This window comes from Hibiscus syriacus, unplaced genomic scaffold, assembly GCF_006381635.1.
Source record: "Hibiscus syriacus cultivar Baekdansim isolate YM2019G1 unplaced genomic scaffold, ASM638163v2 tig00014213_pilon, whole genome shotgun sequence".
Taxonomy (NCBI): Eukaryota; Viridiplantae; Streptophyta; class Magnoliopsida; order Malvales; family Malvaceae; genus Hibiscus; species Hibiscus syriacus.
In genome coordinates this window covers 1-7538 of record NW_024062320.1, presented here as the reverse complement: position 1 = coordinate 7538, position 7538 = coordinate 1, and the positions used below count along the sequence as shown (strand labels likewise).

Below are 7538 nucleotides of genomic sequence, written 5' to 3'. Positions count from 1 at the left end.
CTTCAAAGTACCCAAACCACATTAAGAGGAGCATAGAATGACTGTATGATATATCATCTACATCGACATCTACATCTAATCTAACATCTACATCTACATAAAAATAGAGAAAACTGTCAATCAATCACTGTTTCAATATTCCTCCTATTCCACGTGACTCAAACTCAAGATCTTAAATTTCTACAAGGACCGAGATTCATTATAATTAAATCAGCATGATTTCTTAGACATTTTGTATTCAGAGATGAATGAGACCTTCCAAAAGAACAGTTGACATTTTACAAAATGGAGATCACTTCTAATCACTGCCTGTTATAACATGCAATTGACCCTAAGTCATCTACTCTCTTGATTTTACAAGGAGAAAAGGAAGCAAATACCAAATGAAGATCATGTTTTAGAACTCAGGAAAACAAAGAGGATAACGGTGGCAGATCCCACAATGCTTCGGTGGAATCATGGATGGTTTCGATACACTCTTGCAGTCCGTTCATAGCATAAAGTGAAGCCGAGATTTGTCTTTCGACTTTCATCCTCTCGAACTCCGTCAACTCGGAGCCAGTTTCCTCGGGAAAAACAACATTCTTTGGCAAATTCATGATTTCTTGCGTGTAAAGAAACCTATCGAACACTGTTTCACAAGTAGAAGAAAAATCCGATTCAGAAGCTCCGGACTCAAATTCCCTTGTGCAGTTGCTCATGTCAGGTTTGTATGCGTTGTCGAAAAGCTGCATATCTTGAACGATTTCGATAGGAGAAGAATTGTCATTACTTAAGCCTCCTCCACTATTGGAACTACTAATGCTGGGGCTGGGGCTGGGGCTAAAACTTGTTGCTGTGGGAGGTGAGACTAGAACACTTTGCTGTTCCTCTCCTCCCTTCTTTCTGTTAAGTAGATTCCGAATCCGGGACGCAAGAGGAGAATCGAAGGACACGTGAGTGACGAAGTTGGTACGAGTATCGGAACCGCGGAGAAGGCAAGCGGCTTCATCGTAAGCTCTAGCAGTCTTCAGCAGTGTCAAAGGTGCCAAGCCACATCCTGATCTTCTTTGTCGTGTCTTTGATCTCAGCCACCCATTTACCAGAAGGCCTTTGTCTTACACCAACAAACTTGTTAACCTTAAGGTTGCTTTTGTTTCTTCCCTTGAATTTGCTCCCTTTGCTAACAGGGATACTTGATTTCTGATGCTTTTGTTGCTGGAACTGGATCTCCATTGCCAACAGACACAAGAGAAGATATGAATGGTGAAGAAGGTGTATGCATCAACTTGGTTGAGCATCAATGGACAAAGGGGATTTATGTGTATCAGAAATTTAGCTAATAATCTCAAGATTCTGTGTTTCGGGTATCCGGATTTAAACACTCTAAATTTCGAGTCCTTGTGCTTGCTTTTGATTTTCACTGCAATGTGTTATCTGCCCCTTCCCCAACTTGTATTTTTTTATATAAAAAAGCAATATTAAACTAATAAGAAATTGGACGAACTTGTCAGGGTTCGCAAAAAAATCTTACCCGTGATTGTTCAACCAAATTTTGTAAGTTAATTTATATATTTTGAAAATAATAATTACTTTAACCAATTAAATTAAGGGTAAACTATAGGTTTAGTACCCCAAGTATCATTTCGTTCCGTTTTGATCATCTAACTATTATTTTTTCAAGATTATATTTAATGTTACATTTAGTTTTATTTTGATCACCTGCAATTAAAAATTAACATAACTGTTGATGGGACATTTACTAAATAAATTTAATGATGACATTACATTATCTTATGGTGACAAGTTAATATTACTATTAATTTTTCAACAATGTTTAATCAAAATGAAACCAAAATGTAATATTAGTTATGATTTTAAAATAAAAGTAGTTTGGTGACTAAAACGAAATAAAAGTTATTGTTGAAATACTAAATGCATAGCTTACCCTTAAATTAACATCAAGTTTATGTAATTTCCTCTAAAAGTGATAATTGAAATATTAAACATTTAGTCTGCAATTGCTTGAACTTAAACAAATTCTTAATATTAAAATACTAAACATGTAGTTTACCCTTAAATTAAACATAAAGTTTATTTGAATAAATCAACCAAACCAAATTTCAAGTTTATGTAGTTTCCCCGCAATTAAAGTACTAAACATGTAATTATTTTATAATTACAATTGCTCGAACTCAAAAAAACTTAAGAGAGAACAAACCACATTTAATGTATTTTTTTAGTGGAATTCTTGATGTCATTACAAGACAAATTCTACCTTTTTTAAGGACAAGACTAATGACCAACAAAAGAATAATTTTCGTCAGACAACCTAACTTGGGGCAAGTGGGGTTGTGTCTAGTCCTTGTCTTGATCTCACCCTTTAAACCAAGTCAAATTAAGATAAATAATTGGGAAGAGAGCCTCAAGGCTTGCCACGTGGAGGGGTTGGAGATAACGTTCAAGAATATAAGATGAACACAAAAGGTAAGCTCCAAAAACCAATTGCTTCACTTGACTCATATTTTGCACCTACACATTAAATAGCTCATCATCCATTACTCATATCCATCAATATCATGCACTGCAACCTCTTTTTTTTTTTCTCTTAAACCCTCTCTTCTTACATCAATAAAGAGCAATTAATATAGCTTAGTATATGCATTAAACGATCTCAATAGTTAAAGAATGATTGTTATCTTGGGTTTGAGTGCGATATCTACAAGGAGTGTTTGAACGTTAATTGTCAAATGAGAATATTACGAACATATATTTCTTTATAATAATTTCATGTTAATAAAAAAAAAGGAAAGATAGTGATGCAAGTGTGCGGTGTGCAGCAACCTTGAATAAGTGGTCTGATCTTCGGTGGGTGCTTATACTACATTCCAGGTAAAAGAATTATTTATTATATTTTAGTTTGATTTGTTTTGATGTCATTTCCGTTGAATGTTGACATGGAGAATTGGGTGTTAAATTCAACATCCAACCAGTAACTTTCTTTTTATGAGCTAAGATGCTGTTCAAAGGGATTGCATTATTTGTTTTAACTATTATGGGGATCAATGGTGGCTCATTTTAAAATTATGGTATGAAATAAGATTTCATTTCTATTACAAAGAGATATTCTTCGGATCCGAAAAGCTAGTGGATTAATTTCGGTGTCAAAACTCTATTGCTCTAACATTTAGTTTTGATGTGTCTAGACAGCCTATTTTATCTTCTTGTTGTGAAAGAAATTGAAGTACCTATTACTTCCGCCACTCACTTAAGAGGAATATAAACTTTAATGAATATTTTTGACTTTTTATGTCTTTCAAAATTTAAAACTTATTTTATTTTTAACCGTACCCTTATTGTAGTCGTATTCTATAATTCTAAAAATTATCGTTCTCGTTCTTGTACCCGTCCTCGTATCTGTATCAGTCGAACATAGAGGGACACTTCGGCATATCATGTCAATGTTTGTTTCACCTTGTAATTTGGTGCTTGTTGTAGGATGTTCATACAGAGCTTATACAATACCAAAGAGCACATATGATCAGGCAAGGGATCATTAGTGAAAAACTAAAGGTTCTCAAACCTTTGGTGGCCAACGTCTTCTGATCCCTCAACGTGCTATGTTCGGAAACGTAGTAGACCGAACTTCTTTGTGCAGCGAGACGGAGTTGTCGGACTTGGTTGGCCTTGAAACACCTCTTTCTCCAAATACATTTAAGTACCTCGTCGTAAAAGCGAGGCTGAACTTGAAGAAGAGAGGAATAGAGCTGGTCCACAGTCCCGACCCCTTCGTCCACCCCCTGAGAGGCGCATATATCAAAGCCGAACGCTTTCCCATCGCATCCGCTTCCGAGTACTCTTGTGGAATTTCTTCTCTTGAAACTGTGAAACAAATAAAAGGCAAAGATGTCAGGGTTTTATATGGAGATGAACATGAATGCCCCAAATGGATGCAGTCGGCCGGGGTTAGAAATGATGACATTGAATCGGCTGAAGACGATAATTATGAGGCCGAAAGCAAGATCGTTATGACCCCGATTTCACGATTATAATATCAATCATAATATCACACATACATACATCCATAAATACATATATGTTATGTATAGCATGTATATAAACAAATTAATGGCACACAACAAATGGCTAAACTTCTTCACTGTGTATTTCCCAGGGCCGAACACAGCAAGGACAACAGTTACAATAATCACGAGTAGAGTAATAACATAGCACGTCCACTTCCTGGTGTTTCTGATTCTTCCTCGCGTTTACCAACTCGGCATGCCCTGACAGCACGTGATCTACCGCATTCAAGATCTGGACTAACTATATCGCTTCTACATTATAGAGTTGATCGAAGATTCTATAAAGAGTTCAACCTGAGTTTCTATGTTGTCTAGCTTCTTCTTGTGCGTCGACCAAAACCTCCATATCCACAAGTACCTGCACGAGGAAAATTACTGATAATGTATTCTGTAAATACGTCCTCCCAAAATCTGATCTTCGATGCAACTTCATTCCTATGGTGATCTGTATTTTCATGCATCTGCTCATATTGAACAACTGCACATATTTAAAACATTTCCAAGGGAAATCACACCAAAATAAAGCCACACACACACAGGACACGGATACAAACAAAGAGTACCGAGTCAAGTCCATAGGTAGCATATGCTTTTCACCATGACATTAAATGCCAAAACGCTATGAACAAGACTACTAAGATTCTTGTTTCGCAAGTACAAGTTGAATTTGATATTTTGATTATTCGATCAAATCGAAGCAGCACCACAAGGCAACACGCTGATTAAGTACCTGCTGTAAATCAAGAAGCATCTTCTCCAAATCTCACACTTCATCGTGGCGCTCTTGAATTTCAAACACGGTGTTTATTATCTGTAAACGCACCAAAAGTTAATGTAGCCATAACCAATTTCTTCTGATCAGTATTAGAAGAGATTACTGAAAATCCATGCAGTCAAATAAAACAAAAGGAAGGGTGTAGGGATGAACGACAAGTATTAGCTTGAGAAATTGCTGAAGTAAGAAGCTACTATTATTCTATTAGTATAAAGGAAACAATAAGGAAAATTAAGACAAACTTTGCCCCGTCTCTGCTCCTGAATGCTTTCTGGAATATTTGTTTGCTATCTCAGGTTGCAATCAATCTTCCAATTGTCTGTACAATGTTCAACAATCAGACATTGGCTAAATAGGTCAGTGAGTTACTGATAATACAGCAAGGGAAGAGTGTCATACCTCTTCATCTGGTCTTGTGCCAGTCACTGGGAATCATAATAACCGGTGCAGATTATATTAGCTCCAGTCATTGGGACCTTACCGGGAATCATAATATGAGCATTAACTTGTGAAAACACGTCGCTCAACAACCTCCTGATACTCTGGCTGGATTCTCTCCCTAATTAAGAATCTGCAATGGCAGGTACATAGACCCAAGTAAGATTAAGAGAATGAGAGTACCGACTGAGCAAAAACATCTTAAAATATCTATATCAGACCAACCTGAAACTCAGCTAGTTTGCCTTTCAACTTCTTTTTCAGGCACTGCAGCAAAAATATGGCTGTTATATGGAATGGTTACAAGATATGATAAATTCCAGCAAGTCCAAAAGCTTGAAAAGGATTCCAATGGAGGTGGAAACAAAAGTGGCCATAGAATTTTAAAATCATTCACATTGCAAGAGAAAAAGTAGAAGCAATTATTTCTTTTGAAGAATCACCGAGAAAGAAAGTAGCCATGGATCCTTAAAACCGTGTCAAATTTCATCAATAATCACGGCAGCAAAAGTAAAATAAATAACTTCTGCTAACCATATTTTAGATTCATTTACAAATACTCAAAAATGTTCGATCATTTATTAAAAGGGACTACAAAACAATAAAAAGGGATGGTATAATACACAGTTGTTGCGTTCTTGACCGATCGACACTTGTTCCTTTCCACATCTAGGCTTCTGCCTATTGGCTAAATTCTGTCCAACTTCAAGAAATGAAATGAGGATCTATGAACAGCAAATAAACAAAATAAAAGCAGTAATTAGCCTACATCTGTCCCGTTCATCAATTTTCCCCTCTACAAAATGAGCAATTCTTCCAACTTCAGCAACGTTTCTCTCCATTCGCTCTTTGATGGCTACAGATGAAATAGCATCCATCATGAGATCTAAGTTCAAGACCGTATAACCAAGATTTGGTTATTAAAGAATCGGCTTTTATTTATATATCTCAATAGCAAAGTGATAAACAAAAATATAAGCACAGACCTCAGCATTTGTTTCTCAGCAGCTTTTACTGAACTATGACGGTATGAGAGACATGCAAGAATACTGCTAACCTTTCATGGCAGAACCCTTTGTTATTTCCCTGATTCCTCATGTGCTTCCTGCATAAAATATTTGAAAGAAAATGGCATCCAAACGTCATAATCAATAGGTCAATACTGTAGCTTACAAGATCATCACTAACAAAACATCCAGCAATCATGTTAGGCAAGTTCAACCGATAAGTATCACTATGTACAATTTTCTTTGGCATGGATCAGGAAACAATACGAGGACAAACTTAGAAAACTACAGTGGAATTTGAACCTAAATAGATTTCTTCACAATAGGTTTTATGGCTAGGGAGAGTAGGATGATAGTGCTTTCACAAAGCTGAACAAACTTTAAATCAGGACAGAGATAAACTAATATCAAAGCTCAAGAAAGATCCAAACAAAAAAGTTCAGCTCTTCCATAAAAATATAGTGCTTCCATAAAGAGGATAAAAAACAGAGGGATCCTTGAAGTTCACATGGAATATTTTCTAAAATTCATCAAAAACTTTGATATAATACAAGGAATCAATAAAGATATAAGATACCTAAAGCTTTTGAGTAGCTTATCCAGCTTCTCATATTCTTATCTATCTCTTGAACCTGGAAAAGACAAAACTAGTAGGGTGCCAGTGATTCAAGCCACCACTTTTGCCATTACAAAGAAATTAAGTCCCCCTAGACAATGGATATTAAGAGATGAACACGAAAACAGAAAGTTGCAACGGCAATTACAAATCAAATATACTTGTGCTTAACTTACAAAGGACAATATTACATCATTAAGTCTACAGCACCTTTACAAAGAACTCTTGAAGGCACACTCTCCAGAATTCAGCGGAGCTCCTCCTGTTTTGATATCTTCTACGTTGGTTTACACCTCGAGGTAACTCGCATGAATCCTGCATTATACCAAGTCATAAGTTCATGCTCAACTAAAAGCAATTTCCTCTTCGCACCAATTTTAAAATTATAACAACAAGTTCATGCTTAGGTTTTTTTTCCTTAAAAGAAATGCAGAGTACATTCTTTTAAAAGCCTAAGCTATAAGTTCTTTTGATCTAGTTTTCAACTAATTAATTAGCTTTAATATATTCTAAATTGATACAATCCAAATTATTTCTATCAACCATTGTCTTACAAGAAAAAAGAAATAGCCCACTGTTCTCCAAACGTGGGTGATTAATTCGAGCTTAGGCTTTTAAAGAATAGCTTAGGCTAATTA

At 35.9% G+C, this 7538-nt stretch overlaps 2 pseudogenes; both read right to left on the bottom strand.

Annotated features, from left to right (window-relative positions):
* Positions 1–315: 315 nt before the first annotated feature.
* On the bottom strand, positions 316–1250 carry LOC120206938 (annotated as a pseudogene).
* Positions 1251–3589: 2339 nt separating this feature from the next.
* LOC120206997 lies at positions 3590–7215 on the bottom strand (annotated as a pseudogene).
* Between the last annotated feature and the right edge of the window lie 323 nt (positions 7216–7538).